This window comes from Miniopterus natalensis, unplaced genomic scaffold (genome assembly GCF_054644295.1).
Source record: "Miniopterus natalensis isolate mMinNat1 unplaced genomic scaffold, mMinNat1.hap1 Scaffold_243, whole genome shotgun sequence".
Classification (NCBI taxonomy): Eukaryota; Metazoa; Chordata; class Mammalia; order Chiroptera; family Miniopteridae; genus Miniopterus; species Miniopterus natalensis.
The window spans coordinates 26,647-39,616 of NW_028269958.1; the positions used below are offsets into that span (position 1 = coordinate 26,647).

General features: G+C 77.6%; 11 non-coding genes across 11 annotated transcripts; all 11 read left to right on the plus strand.

Annotated features, from left to right (window-relative positions):
• The first annotated feature begins 501 nt into the window (after positions 1-501).
• LOC148090328 (5S ribosomal RNA) lies at positions 502-620 on the plus strand. Its single transcript, XR_015713856.1, has one exon. It is a non-coding gene; the product is annotated as a 5S ribosomal RNA (ribosomal RNA).
• Positions 621-1,631: 1,011 nt separating this feature from the next.
• Positions 1,632-1,750, plus strand: LOC148090329 (5S ribosomal RNA). The gene has a single exon (XR_015713857.1). It is a non-coding gene; the product is annotated as a 5S ribosomal RNA (ribosomal RNA).
• A 1,009-nt stretch (positions 1,751-2,759) lies between these two features.
• On the plus strand, positions 2,760-2,878 carry LOC148090330 (5S ribosomal RNA). Its single transcript, XR_015713872.1, has one exon. It is a non-coding gene; the product is annotated as a 5S ribosomal RNA (ribosomal RNA).
• A 1,023-nt stretch (positions 2,879-3,901) lies between these two features.
• Positions 3,902-4,020, plus strand: LOC148090331 (5S ribosomal RNA). Its single transcript, XR_015713858.1, has one exon. It is a non-coding gene; the product is annotated as a 5S ribosomal RNA (ribosomal RNA).
• Positions 4,021-5,031: 1,011 nt separating this feature from the next.
• On the plus strand, positions 5,032-5,150 carry LOC148090332 (5S ribosomal RNA). The gene has a single exon (XR_015713859.1). It is a non-coding gene; the product is annotated as a 5S ribosomal RNA (ribosomal RNA).
• Positions 5,151-6,159: 1,009 nt separating this feature from the next.
• Positions 6,160-6,278, plus strand: LOC148090333 (5S ribosomal RNA). The gene has a single exon (XR_015713860.1). It is a non-coding gene; the product is annotated as a 5S ribosomal RNA (ribosomal RNA).
• A 1,014-nt stretch (positions 6,279-7,292) lies between these two features.
• On the plus strand, positions 7,293-7,411 carry LOC148090334 (5S ribosomal RNA). Its single transcript, XR_015713861.1, has one exon. It is a non-coding gene; the product is annotated as a 5S ribosomal RNA (ribosomal RNA).
• Positions 7,412-8,420: 1,009 nt separating this feature from the next.
• On the plus strand, positions 8,421-8,539 carry LOC148090335 (5S ribosomal RNA). Its single transcript, XR_015713873.1, has one exon. It is a non-coding gene; the product is annotated as a 5S ribosomal RNA (ribosomal RNA).
• A 1,013-nt stretch (positions 8,540-9,552) lies between these two features.
• LOC148090336 (5S ribosomal RNA) lies at positions 9,553-9,671 on the plus strand. Its single transcript, XR_015713862.1, has one exon. It is a non-coding gene; the product is annotated as a 5S ribosomal RNA (ribosomal RNA).
• Positions 9,672-10,682: 1,011 nt separating this feature from the next.
• Positions 10,683-10,801, plus strand: LOC148090337 (5S ribosomal RNA). The gene has a single exon (XR_015713863.1). It is a non-coding gene; the product is annotated as a 5S ribosomal RNA (ribosomal RNA).
• Positions 10,802-11,809: 1,008 nt separating this feature from the next.
• On the plus strand, positions 11,810-11,928 carry LOC148090338 (5S ribosomal RNA). The gene has a single exon (XR_015713874.1). It is a non-coding gene; the product is annotated as a 5S ribosomal RNA (ribosomal RNA).
• The last annotated feature ends 1,042 nt before the right edge of the window (positions 11,929-12,970 follow it).

Sequence of the window (12,970 nt, forward strand, 5' to 3'; positions counted from 1 at the left end):
ACCGCAGAGTCCCCCTTGGGGGACCCGGTGCCCCGAAAGGCGGGGAACGGCGCGATCCCGCAAGCCGCCCACAGGGGAGGCACCCGGCAGGGGGCCCAGGCAACGCCGCGCCCCCCGCACCTCCCACCCCCCCATCCCGAGGCGGCTTGCGGGTGGCCCGGGAGTCCGGGGGCGGTCACCGCCCTCCGCCACCCGCAAGGGGGCCGCGTCCGGAGCGGGTGGGGAGGGCACCCCCTTGGGCGCCCCCCAGGGCGTCCCTCCCGCAAAAGCGCTGTCGTCGTCGTCGTCCCGTCGTCCCCCCCCCCCCGCCCCCCGCACCGTCCCTGGGCTCGGGAAGGGAAGCGCGCGCCGCCCCGGCAGGGCCCCGCACCGCGGGGGTCTCCGGGGTCCCGGGGAGGCGCGCGGCAGGCGGCGCGGGCGCAGCCGGGGCGTGCGGGGGCCCGGGGGCCGCGGAGGCGGAGGAGGCGCGGGCTCTTGGGGCGCCGGGAGGCCGCCTCCAGCGTCTACGGCCATACCACCCTGAACGCGCCCGATCTCGTCTGATCTCGGAAGCTAAGCAGGGTCGGGCCTGGTTAGTACTTGGATGGGAGACCGCCTGGGAATACCGGGTGCCGTAGGCTTTTTCTTTGGCCCTCTCTCTCCTTTTCCTTCCTTGCTCTCTTTCCTTTCTCGGCCGCCCCGTGCCGGGCGGCCCGCCGAGCGCCAGCGCGCCCGCGCCCGGACCCGCTGCGCGCTCAGGCCGCCCCGGCCTGTCCTGCCCGCCAGATGTTTCCACGGCCCCCGGGGCAGGGCCCCGGGACCCGCCGCCCGCCGAGCCGAAGGCGACCGCTCCCCTCCCCCCGCCGCAAGCGCCCCGACGCCGCCGGCCCCAAGCCTCCCAGCCCCGGCCGTCTCCCGCCCTTGCCAGAGACCCCCGTGGGCTGTCCCAGGAGCAGGCGGCCCCCGGCGCGTTTCGTGCGCCTGGAGAAGGCGTCTGGGAGGGGCGGGGCGTGCGAGGCGACGTCCGGTGGCATCCTCTGGGAACCCGGCTCCCGGATGGGAGCCCCGGCCCCACCATCACTGAAGGGCGCCTCCCGGGATCCACAGGGCACGCCCAGACGGCGTGGCGCCCCGTCGGACCGCGCTATGCCGGGGAAGACCGCAGAGTCCCCCTTGGGGGACCGGGTGCCCCGAAAGGCGGGGAACGGCGTGATCCCGCGCGCCGCCCGCCGCGGAGGCACCCGGCAGGGGGCCCAGGCAACGCCGAGCAACCCCCACCCCATCCCCCCGGCGGCTTGCGGGTGGCCCGGGAGGCCGGGGGCGGTCCCCGCCCTCCGCCACCCGCAAGGGGGCCGTGTCCGGAGCCGGTGGGGAGGGCACCCCCTAGGGCGCCCCCCAGGGCGTCCCTCCCGCAAAAGCGCTGTGGTCGTCGTCGTCCCGTCGTCCCCCCCCCCCCCGCCCCCCGCACCGTCCCTGGGCTCGGGAAGGGAAGCGCGCGCCGCCCCGGCAGGGCCCCGCACCGCGGGGGTCTCCGGGGTCCCGGGGAGGCGCGCGGCAGGCGGCGCGGGCGCAGCCGGGGCGTGCGGGGGCCCGGGGGGCCGCGGAGGCGGAGGAGGCGCGGGCTCTTGGGGCGCCGGGAGGCCGCCTCCAGCGTCTACGGCCATACCACCCTGAACGCGCCCGATCTCGTCTGATCTCGGAAGCTAAGCAGGGTCGGGCCTGGTTAGTACTTGGATGGGAGACCGCCTGGGAATACCGGGTGCCGTAGGCTTTTTCTTTGGCCCTCTCTCTCCTTTTCCTTCCTTGCTCTCTTTCCTTTCTCGGCCGCCCCGTGCCGGGCGGCCCGCCGAGCCCCAGCGCGCCCGCGCCCGGGGCCCGCTGCGCGCTCCAGGCCGCCCCGGCCTGTCCTGCCCGCCAGATGTTTCCACGGCCCCCGGGGCGGGGCCCCGGGACCCGCCGCCCGCCGAGCGGAAGGCGACCGCTCCCCTCCCCCCGCCGCAAGCGCCCCGACGCCGCCGGCCCCAAGCCTCCCAGCCCCGGCCGTCTCCCGCCCTTGCCAGAGACCCCCGTGGGCTGTCCCAGGAGCAGGCGGCCCCGGCGCGTTTCGTGCGCCTGGAGAAGGCGTCTGGGAGGGGCGGGGCGTGCGAGGCGACGTCCGGTGGCATCCTCTGGGAACCCGGCTCCCGGATGGGAGCCCCGGCCCCACCATCACTGAAGGGCGCCTCCCGGGATCCACAGGGCACGCCCAGACGGCGTGGCGCCCCGTCGGACGGCGCTATGCCGGGGAAGACCGCAGAGTCCCCCTTGGGGGACCCGGTGCCCCGAAAGGCGGGGAACGGCGCGATCCCGCAAGCCGCCTACAGGGGAGGCACCCGGCCGGGGGCCCAGGCAACGCCGCGCCCCCCCCACCCCCCACCCCCCCCATCCCGAGGCGGCTTGCGGGGGGCCCGGGAGGCCGGGGGCGGTCCCCGCCCTCCGCCACCCGCAAGGGGGCCGCGTCCGGAGCGGGTGGGGAGGGCACCCCCTTGGGCGCCCCCCAGGGCGTCCCTCCCGCAAAAGCGCTGTGGTTCCCCTACCCCCCCGCCCCCCCCCCCCGCACCGTCCCTGGGCTCGGGAAGGGAAGCGCGCGCCGCCCGGCAGGGCCCCGCACGGCAGCGGTCTCCGGGGGCCCGGGGCGGCGCGCGGCAGGCGGCGCGGGCGCAGCCGGGGCGTGCGGGGGTCCGGGGGCCGCGGAGGGGAGCAGGCGCGGGCTCTTGGGGCGCCGGGAGGCCGCCTCCAGCGTCTACGGCCATACCACCCTGAACGCGCCCGATCTCGTCTGATCTCGGAAGCTAAGCAGGGTCGGGCCTGGTTAGTACTTGGATGGGAGACCGCCTGGGAATACCGGGTGCCATAGGCTTTTTCTTTGGCCCTCTCTCTCCTTTTCCTTCCTTGCTCTCTTTCCTTTCTCGGCCGCCCCCTGCCGGGCGGACCGCCGAGCCCCAGCACGCCCGCGCCCGGGACCCGCTGCGCGCTCCAAAGCCGCCCCGGCCTGTCCTGCCCGCCAGATGTTTCCACCGCCCCCGGGGCGGGGCCCCGGGCCCCGCCGCCCGCCGCCCGCCCAGCGCAACGCGGCCGCTCCGCTACCCACGACGCCGCCGGCCCCAAGCCTCCCAGCCCCAGCCGTCTCCCGCCCTTGGCAGAGACCCCCGTGGGCTGTCCCAGGAGCAGGCGGCCCGGGCGCGTTTGGTGCGCCTGGAGAAGGTGTCTGGGAGGGGCGGGAGGGGCGGGGCGTGCGAGGCGACGTCCGGTGGCATCCTCTGGGAACCCGGCTCCCCGGATGGGAGCCCCGGCCCCACCATCACTGAAGGGCGCCTCCCGGGATCCACAGGGCACGCCGAGACGGCGTGGCGCCCCGTCGGACCGCGCTATGCCGGGGAAGACCGCAGAGTCCCCCTTGGGGGACCCGGTGCCCCGAAAGGCGGGGAACGGCGCGATCCCGCAAGCCGCCCACAGGGGAGGCACCCGGCAGGGGGCCCAGGCAACGCCGCGCCCCCCGCACCTCCCACCCCCCCATCCCGAGGCGGCTTGCGGGTGGCCCGGGAGTCCGGGGGCGGTCACCGCCCTCCGCCACCCGCAAGGGGGCCGCGTCCGGAGCGGGTGGGGAGGGCACCCCCTTGGGCGCCCCCCAGGGCGTCCCTCCCGCAAAAGCGCTGTCGTCGTCGTCGTCCCGTCGTCCCCCCCCCCCCGCCCCCCGCACCGTCCCTGGGCTCGGGAAGGGAAGCGCGCGCCGCCCCGGCAGGGCCCCGCACCGCGGGGGTCTCCGGGGTCCCGGGGAGGCGCGCGGCAGGCGGCGCGGGCGCAGCCGGGGCGTGCGGGGGCCCGGGGGCCGCGGAGGCGGAGGAGGCGCGGGCTCTTGGGGCGCCGGGAGGCCGCCTCCAGCGTCTACGGCCATACCACCCTGAACGCGCCCGATCTCGTCTGATCTCGGAAGCTAAGCAGGGTCGGGCCTGGTTAGTACTTGGATGGGAGACCGCCTGGGAATACCGGGTGCCGTAGGCTTTTTCTTTGGCCCTCTCTCTCCTTTTCCTTCCTTGCTCTCTTTCCTTTCTCGGCCGCCCCGTGCCGGGCGGCCCGCCGAGCGCCAGCGCGCCCGCGCCCGGGGACCCGCTGCGCGCTCAGGCCGCCCCGGCCTGTCCTGCCCGCCAGATGTTTCCACGGCCCCCGGGGCAGGGCCCCGGGACCCGCCGCCCGCCGAGCCGAAGGCGACCGCTCCCCTCCCCCCGCCGCAAGCGCCCCGACGCCGCCGGCCCCAAGCCTCCCAGCCCCGGCCGTCTCCCGCCCTTGCCAGAGACCCCCGTGGGCTGTCCCAGGAGCAGGCGGCCCCCGGCGCGTTTCGTGCGCCTGGAGAAGGCGTCTGGGAGGGGCGGGGCGTGCGAGGCGACGTCCGGTGGCATCCTCTGGGAACCCGGCTCCCGGATGGGAGCCCCGGCCCCACCATCACTGAAGGGCGCCTCCCGGGATCCACAGGGCACGCCCAGACGGCGTGGCGCCCCGTCGGACCGCGCTATGCCGGGGAAGACCGCAGAGTCCCCCTTGGGGGACCGGGTGCCCCGAAAGGCGGGGAACGGCGTGATCCCGCGCGCCGCCCGCCGCGGAGGCACCCGGCAGGGGGCCCAGGCAACGCCGAGCAACCCCCACCCCATCCCCCCGGCGGCTTGCGGGTGGCCCGGGAGGCCGGGGGCGGTCCCCGCCCTCCGCCACCCGCAAGGGGGCCGTGTCCGGAGCCGGTGGGGAGGGCACCCCCTAGGGCGCCCCCCAGGGCGTCCCTCCCGCAAAAGCGCTGTGGTCGTCGTCGTCCCGTCGTCCCCCCCCCCCCGCCCCCCGCACCGTCCCTGGGCTCGGGAAGGGAAGCGCGCGCCGCCCCGGCAGGGCCCCGCACCGCGGGGGTCTCCGGGGTCCCGGGGAGGCGCGCGGCAGGCGGCGCGGGCGCAGCCGGGGCGTGCGGGGGCCCGGGGGCCGCGGAGGCGGAGGAGGCGCGGGCTCTTGGGGCGCCGGGAGGCCGCCTCCAGCGTCTACGGCCATACCACCCTGAACGCGCCCGATCTCGTCTGATCTCGGAAGCTAAGCAGGGTCGGGCCTGGTTAGTACTTGGATGGGAGACCGCCTGGGAATACCGGGTGCCGTAGGCTTTTTCTTTGGCCCTCTCTCTCCTTTTCCTTCCTTGCTCTCTTTCCTTTCTCGGCCGCCCCGTGCCGGGCGGCCCGCCGAGCCCCAGCGCGCCCGCGCCCGGGGCCCGCTGCGCGCTCCAGGCCGCCCCGGCCTGTCCTGCCCGCCAGATGTTTCCACGGCCCCCGGGGCGGGGCCCCGGGACCCGCCGCCCGCCGAGCGGAAGGCGACCGCTCCCCTCCCCCCGCCGCAAGCGCCCCGACGCCGCCGGCCCCAAGCCTCCCAGCCCCGGCCGTCTCCCGCCCTTGCCAGAGACCCCCGTGGGCTGTCCCAGGAGCAGGCGGCCCCGGCGCGTTTCGTGCGCCTGGAGAAGGCGTCTGGGAGGGGCGGGGCGTGCGAGGCGACGTCCGGTGGCATCCTCTGGGAACCCGGCTCCCGGATGGGAGCCCCGGCCCCACCATCACTGAAGGGCGCCTCCCGGGATCCACAGGGCACGCCCAGACGGCGTGGCGCCCCGTCGGACGGCGCTATGCCGGGGAAGACCGCAGAGTCCCCCTTGGGGGACCCGGTGCCCCGAAAGGCGGGGAACGGCGCGATCCCGCAAGCCGCCTACAGGGGAGGCACCCGGCCGGGGGCCCAGGCAACGCCGCGCCCCCCCCACCCCCCACCCCCCCCATCCCGAGGCGGCTTGCGGGGGGCCCGGGAGGCCGGGGGCGGTCCCCGCCCTCCGCCACCCGCAAGGGGGCCGCGTCCGGAGCGGGTGGGGAGGGCACCCCCTTGGGCGCCCCCCAGGGCGTCCCTCCCGCAAAAGCGCTGTGGTTCCCCTACCCCCCCGCCCCCCCCCCCGCACCGTCCCTGGGCTCGGGAAGGGAAGCGCGCGCCGCCCCGGCAGGGCCCCGCACGGCAGCGGTCTCCGGGGGCCCGGGGCGGCGCGCGGCAGGCGGCGCGGGCGCAGCCGGGGCGTGCGGGGGTCCGGGGGCCGCGGAGGGGAGCAGGCGCGGGCTCTTGGGGCGCCGGGAGGCCGCCTCCAGCGTCTACGGCCATACCACCCTGAACGCGCCCGATCTCGTCTGATCTCGGAAGCTAAGCAGGGTCGGGCCTGGTTAGTACTTGGATGGGAGACCGCCTGGGAATACCGGGTGCCGTAGGCTTTTTCTTTGGCCCTCTCTCTCCTTTTCCTTCCTTGCTCTCTTTCCTTTCTCGGCCGCCCCCTGCCGGGCGGACCGCCGAGCCCCAGCACGCCCGCGCCCGGGACCCGCTGCGCGCTCCAAGCCGCCCCGGCCTGTCCTGCCCGCCAGATGTTTCCACCGCCCCCGGGGCGGGGCCCCGGGCCCCGCCGCCCGCCGCCCGCCCAGCGCAACGCGGCCGCTCCGCTACCCACGACGCCGCCGGCCCCAAGCCTCCCAGCCCCAGCCGTCTCCCGCCCTTGGCAGAGACCCCCGTGGGCTGTCCCAGGAGCAGGCGGCCCGGGCGCGTTTGGTGCGCCTGGAGAAGGTGTCTGGGAGGGGCGGGAGGGGCGGGGCGTGCGAGGCGACGTCCGGTGGCATCCTCTGGGAACCCGGCTCCCGGATGGGAGCCCCGGCCCCACCATCACTGAAGGGCGCCTCCCGGGATCCACAGGGCACGCCGAGACGGCGTGGCGCCCCGTCGGACCGCGCTATGCCGGGGAAGACCGCAGAGTCCCCCTTGGGGGACCCGGTGCCCCGAAAGGCGGGGAACGGCGCGATCCCGCAAGCCGCCCACAGGGGAGGCACCCGGCAGGGGGCCCAGGCAACGCCGCGCCCCCCGCACCTCCCACCCCCCCATCCCGAGGCGGCTTGCGGGTGGCCCGGGAGTCCGGGGGCGGTCACCGCCCTCCGCCACCCGCAAGGGGGCCGCGTCCGGAGCGGGTGGGGAGGGCACCCCCTTGGGCGCCCCCCAGGGCGTCCCTCCCGCAAAAGCGCTGTCGTCGTCGTCGTCCCCCCCCCCCCCGCCCCCCGCACCGTCCCTGGGCTCGGGAAGGGAAGCGCGCGCCGCCCCGGCAGGGCCCCGCACCGCGGGGGTCTCCGGGGTCCCGGGGAGGCGCGCGGCAGGCGGCGCGGGCGCAGCCGGGGCGTGCGGGGGCCCGGGGGCCGCGGAGGCGGAGGAGGCGCGGGCTCTTGGGGCGCCGGGAGGCCGCCTCCAGCGTCTACGGCCATACCACCCTGAACGCGCCCGATCTCGTCTGATCTCGGAAGCTAAGCAGGGTCGGGCCTGGTTAGTACTTGGATGGGAGACCGCCTGGGAATACCGGGTGCCGTAGGCTTTTTCTTTGGCCCTCTCTCTCCTTTTCCTTCCTTGCTCTCTTTCCTTTCTCGGCCGCCCCGTGCCGGGCGGCCCGCCGAGCGCCAGCGCGCCCGCGCCCGGGACCCGCTGCGCGCTCAGGCCGCCCCGGCCTGTCCTGCCCGCCAGATGTTTCCACGGCCCCCGGGGCAGGGCCCCGGGACCCGCCGCCCGCCGAGCCGAAGGCGACCGCTCCCCTCCCCCCGCCGCAAGCGCCCCGACGCCGCCGGCCCCAAGCCTCCCAGCCCCGGCCGTCTCCCGCCCTTGCCAGAGACCCCCGTGGGCTGTCCCAGGAGCAGGCGGCCCCCGGCGCGTTTCGTGCGCCTGGAGAAGGCGTCTGGGAGGGGCGGGGCGTGCGAGGCGACGTCCGGTGGCATCCTCTGGGAACCCGGCTCCCGGATGGGAGCCCCGGCCCCACCATCACTGAAGGGCGCCTCCCGGGATCCACAGGGCACGCCCAGACGGCGTGGCGCCCCGTCGGACCGCGCTATGCCGGGGAAGACCGCAGAGTCCCCCTTGGGGGACCCGGTGCCCCGAAAGGCGGGGAACGGCGCGATCCCGCAAGCCGCCTACAGGGGAGGCACCCGGCCGGGGGCCCAGGCAACGCCGCGCCCCCCCCACCCCCCACCCCCCCCATCCCGAGGCGGCTTGCGGGGGGCCCGGGAGGCCGGGGGCGGTCCCCGCCCTCCGCCACCCGCAAGGGGGCCGCGTCCGGAGCGGGTGGGGAGGGCACCCCCTTGGGCGCCCCCCAGGGCGTCCCTCCCGCAAAAGCGCTGTGGTTCCCCTACCCCCCCGCCCCCCCCCCCCGCACCGTCCCTGGGCTCGGGAAGGGAAGCGCGCGCCGCCCCGGCAGGGCCCCGCACGGCAGCGGTCTCCGGGGGCCCGGGGCGGCGCGCGGCAGCGGCGCGGGCGCAGCCGGGGCGTGCGGGGGTCCGGGGGCCGCGGAGGGGAGCAGGCGCGGGCTCTTGGGGCGCCGGGAGGCCGCCTCCAGCGTCTACGGCCATACCACCCTGAACGCGCCCGATCTCGTCTGATCTCGGAAGCTAAGCAGGGTCGGGCCTGGTTAGTACTTGGATGGGAGACCGCCTGGGAATACCGGGTGCCATAGGCTTTTTCTTTGGCCCTCTCTCTCCTTTTCCTTCCTTGCTCTCTTTCCTTTCTCGGCCGCCCCCTGCCGGGCGGACCGCCGAGCCCAGCACGCCCGCGCCCGGGACCCGCTGCGCGCTCCAAGCCGCCCCGGCCTGTCCTGCCCGCCAGATGTTTCCACGGCCCCCGGGGCGGGGCCCCGGGCCCCGCCGCCCGCCGCCCGCCCAGCGCAACGCGGCCGCTCCGCTACCCACGACGCCGCCGGCCCCAAGCCTCCCAGCCCCAGCCGTCTCCCGCCCTTGGCAGAGACCCCCGTGGGCTGTCCCAGGAGCAGGCGGCCCGGGCGCGTTTGGTGCGCCTGGAGAAGGTGTCTGGGAGGGGCGGGAGGGGCGGGGCGTGCGAGGCGACGCCCCGGTGGCATCCTCTGGGAACCCGGCTCCCGGATGGGAGCCCCGGCCCCACCATCACTGAAGGGCGCCTCCCGGGATCCACAGGGCACGCCGAGACGGCGTGGCGCCCCGTCGGACCGCGCTATGCCGGGGAAGACCGCAGAGTCCCCCTTGGGGGACCCGGTGCCCCGAAAGGCGGGGAACGGCGCGATCCCGCAAGCCGCCCACAGGGGAGGCACCCGGCAGGGGGCCCAGGCAACGCCGCGCCCCCCGCACCTCCCACCCCCCCATCCCGAGGCGGCTTGCGGGTGGCCCGGGAGTCCGGGGGCGGTCACCGCCCTCCGCCACCCGCAAGGGGGCCGCGTCCGGAGCGGGTGGGGAGGGCACCCCCTTGGGCGCCCCCCAGGGCGTCCCTCCCGCAAAAGCGCTGTCGTCGTCGTCGTCCCCCCCCCCCCGCCCCCCGCACCGTCCCTGGGCTCGGGAAGGGAAGCGCGCGCCGCCCCGGCAGGGCCCCGCACCGCGGGGGTCTCCGGGGTCCCGGGGAGGCGCGCGGCAGGCGGCGCGGGCGCAGCCGGGGCGTGCGGGGGCCCGGGGGCCGCGGAGGCGGAGGAGGCGCGGGCTCTTGGGGCGCCGGGAGGCCGCCTCCAGCGTCTACGGCCATACCACCCTGAACGCGCCCGATCTCGTCTGATCTCGGAAGCTAAGCAGGGTCGGGCCTGGTTAGTACTTGGATGGGAGACCGCCTGGGAATACCGGGTGCCGTAGGCTTTTTCTTTGGCCCTCTCTCTCCTTTTCCTTCCTTGCTCTCTTTCCTTTCTCGGCCGCCCCGTGCCGGGCGGCCCGCCGAGCGCCAGCGCGCCCGCGCCCGGGACCCGCTGCGCGCTCAGGCCGCCCCGGCCTGTCCTGCCCGCCAGATGTTTCCACGGCCCCCGGGGCAGGGCCCCGGGACCCGCCGCCCGCCGAGCCGAAGGCGACCGCTCCCCCTCCCCCCGCCGCAAGCGCCCCGACGCCGCCGGCCCCAAGCCTCCCAGCCCCGGCCGTCTCCCGCCCTTGCCAGAGACCCCCGTGGGCTGTCCCAGGAGCAGGCGGCCCCCGGCGCGTTTCGTGCGCCTGGAGAAGGCGTCTGGGAGGGGCGGGGCGTGCGAGGCGACGTCCGGTGGCATCCTCTGGGAACCCGGCTCCCGGATGGGAGCCCCGGCCCCACCATCACTGAAGGGCGCCTCCCGGGATCCACAGGGCACGCCCAGACGGCGTGGCGCCCCGTCGGACCGCGCTATGCCGGGGAAGACCGCAGAGTCCCCCTTGGGGGACCGGGTGCCCCGAAAGGCGGGGAACGGCGTGATCCCGCGCGCCGCCCGCCGCGGAGGCACCCGGCAGGGGGCCCAGGCAACGCCGCGCAACCCCCACCCCATCCCCCCGGCGGCTTGCGGGTGGCCCGGGAGGCCGGGGGCGGTCCCCGCCCTCCGCCACCCGCAAGGGGGCCGTGTCCGGAGCCGGTGGGGAGGGCACCCCCTAGGGCGCCCCCCAGGGCGTCCCTCCCGCAAAAGCGCTGTGGTCGTCGTCGTCCCGTCGTCCCCCCCCCCCCGCCCCCCGCACCGTCCCTGGGCTCGGGAAGGGAAGCGCGCGCCGCCCCGGCAGGGCCCCGCACCGCGGGGGTCTCCGGGGTCCCGGGGAGGCGCGCGGCAGGCGGCGCGGGCGCAGCCGGGGCGTGCGGGGGCCCGGGGGCCGCGGAGGCGGAGGAGGCGCGGGCTCTTGGGGCGCCGGGAGGCCGCCTCCAGCGTCTACGGCCATACCACCCTGAACGCGCCCGATCTCGTCTGATCTCGGAAGCTAAGCAGGGTCGGGCCTGGTTAGTACTTGGATGGGAGACCGCCTGGGAATACCGGGTGCCGTAGGCTTTTTCTTTGCCCTCTCTCTCCTTTTCCTTCCTTGCTCTCTTTCCTTTCTCGGCCGCCCCGTGCCGGGCGGCCCGCCGAGCCCCAGCGCGCCCGCGCCCGGGGCCCGCTGCGCGCTCCAGGCCGCCCCGGCCTGTCCTGCCCGCCAGATGTTTCCACGGCCCCCGGGGCGGGGCCCCGGGACCCGCCGCCCGCCGAGCGGAAGGCGACCGCTCCCCTCCCCCCCGCCGCAAGCGCCCCGACGCCGCCGGCCCCAAGCCTCCCAGCCCCGGCCGTCTCCCGCCCTTGCCAGAGACCCCCGTGGGCTGTCCCAGGAGCAGGCGGCCCCGGCGCGTTTCGTGCGCCTGGAGAAGGCGTCTGGGAGGGACGGGGCGTGCGAGGCGACGTCCGGTGGCATCCTCTGGGAACCCGGCTCCCGGATGGGAGCCCCGGCCCCACCATCACTGAAGGGCGCCTCCCGGGATCCACAGGGCACGCCCAGACGGCGTGGCGCCCCGTCGGACGGCGCTATGCCGGGGAAGACCGCAGAGTCCCCCTTGGGGGACCCGGTGCCCCGAAAGGCGGGGAACGGCGCGATCCCGCAAGCCGCCTACAGGGGAGGCACCCGGCCGGGGGCCCAGGCAACGCCGCGCCCCCCCCACCCCCCACCCCCCCCATCCCGAGGCGGCTTGCGGGGGGCCCGGGAGGCCGGGGGCGGTCCCCGCCCTCCGCCACCCGCAAGGGGGCCGCGTCCGGAGCGGGTGGGGAGGGCACCCCCTTGGGCGCCCCCCAGGGCGTCCCTCCCGCAAAAGCGCTGTGGTTCCCCTACCCCCCCGCCCCCCCCCCGCACCGTCCCTGGGCTCGGGAAGGGAAGCGCGCGCCGCCCCGGCAGGGCCCCGCACGGCAGCGGTCTCCGGGGGCCCGGGGCGGCGCGCGGCAGGCGGCGCGGGCGCAGCCGGGGCGTGCGGGGGTCCGGGGGCCGCGGAGGGGAGCAGGCGCGGGCTCTTGGGGCGCCGGGAGGCCGCCTCCAGCGTCTACGGCCATACCACCCTGAACGCGCCCGATCTCGTCTGATCTCGGAAGCTAAGCAGGGTCGGGCCTGGTTAGTACTTGGATGGGAGACCGCCTGGGAATACCGGGTGCCATAGGCTTTTTCTTTGGCCCTCTCTCTCCTTTTCCTTCCTTGCTCTCTTTCCTTTCTCGGCCGCCCCCTGCCGGGCGGACCGCCGAGCCCCAGCACGCCCGCGCCCGGGACCCGCTGCGCGCTCCAGGCCGCCCCGGCCTGTCCTGCCCGCCAGATGTTTCCACGGCCCCCGGGGCGGGGCCCCGGGCCCCGCCGCCCGCCGCCCGCCCAGCGCAACGCGGCCGCTCCGCTACCCACGACGCCGCCGGCCCCAAGCCTCCCAGCCCCAGCCGTCTCCCGCCCTTGGCAGAGACCCCCGTGGGCTGTCCCAGGAGCAGGCGGCCCGGGCGCGTTTGGTGCGCCTGGAGAAGGTGTCTGGGAGGGGCGGGAGGGGCGGGGCGTGCGAGGCGACGTCCGGTGGCATCCTCTGGGAACCCGGCTCCCGGATGGGAGCCCCGGCCCCACCATCACTGAAGGGCGCCTCCCGGGATCCACAGGGCACGCCGAGACGGCGTGGCGCCCCGTCGGACCGCGCTATGCCGGGGAAGACCGCAGAGTCCCCCTTGGGGGACCCGGTGCCCCGAAAGGCGGGGAACGGCGCGATCCCGCAAGCCGCCCACAGGGGAGGCACCCGGCAGGGGGCCCAGGCAACGCCGCGCCCCCCGCACCTCCCACCCCCCCATCCCGAGGCGGCTTGCGGGTGGCCCGGGAGTCCGGGGGCGGTCACCGCCCTCCGCCACCCGCAAGGGGGCCGCGTCCGGAGCGGGTGGGGAGGGCACCCCCTTGGGCGCCCCCCAGGGCGTCCCTCCCGCAAAAGCGCTGTCGTCGTCGTCGTCCCCCCCCCCCCCGCCCCCCGCACCGTCCCTGGGCTCGGGAAGGGAAGCGCGCGCCGCCCCGGCAGGGCCCCGCACCGCGGGGGTCTCCGGGGTCCCGGGGAGGCGCGCGGCAGGCGGCGCGGGCGCAGCCGGGGCGTGCGGGGGCCCGGGGGCCGCGGAGGCGGAGGAGGCGCGGGCTCTTGGGGCGCCGGGAGGCCGCCTCCAGCGTCTACGGCCATACCACCCTGAACGCGC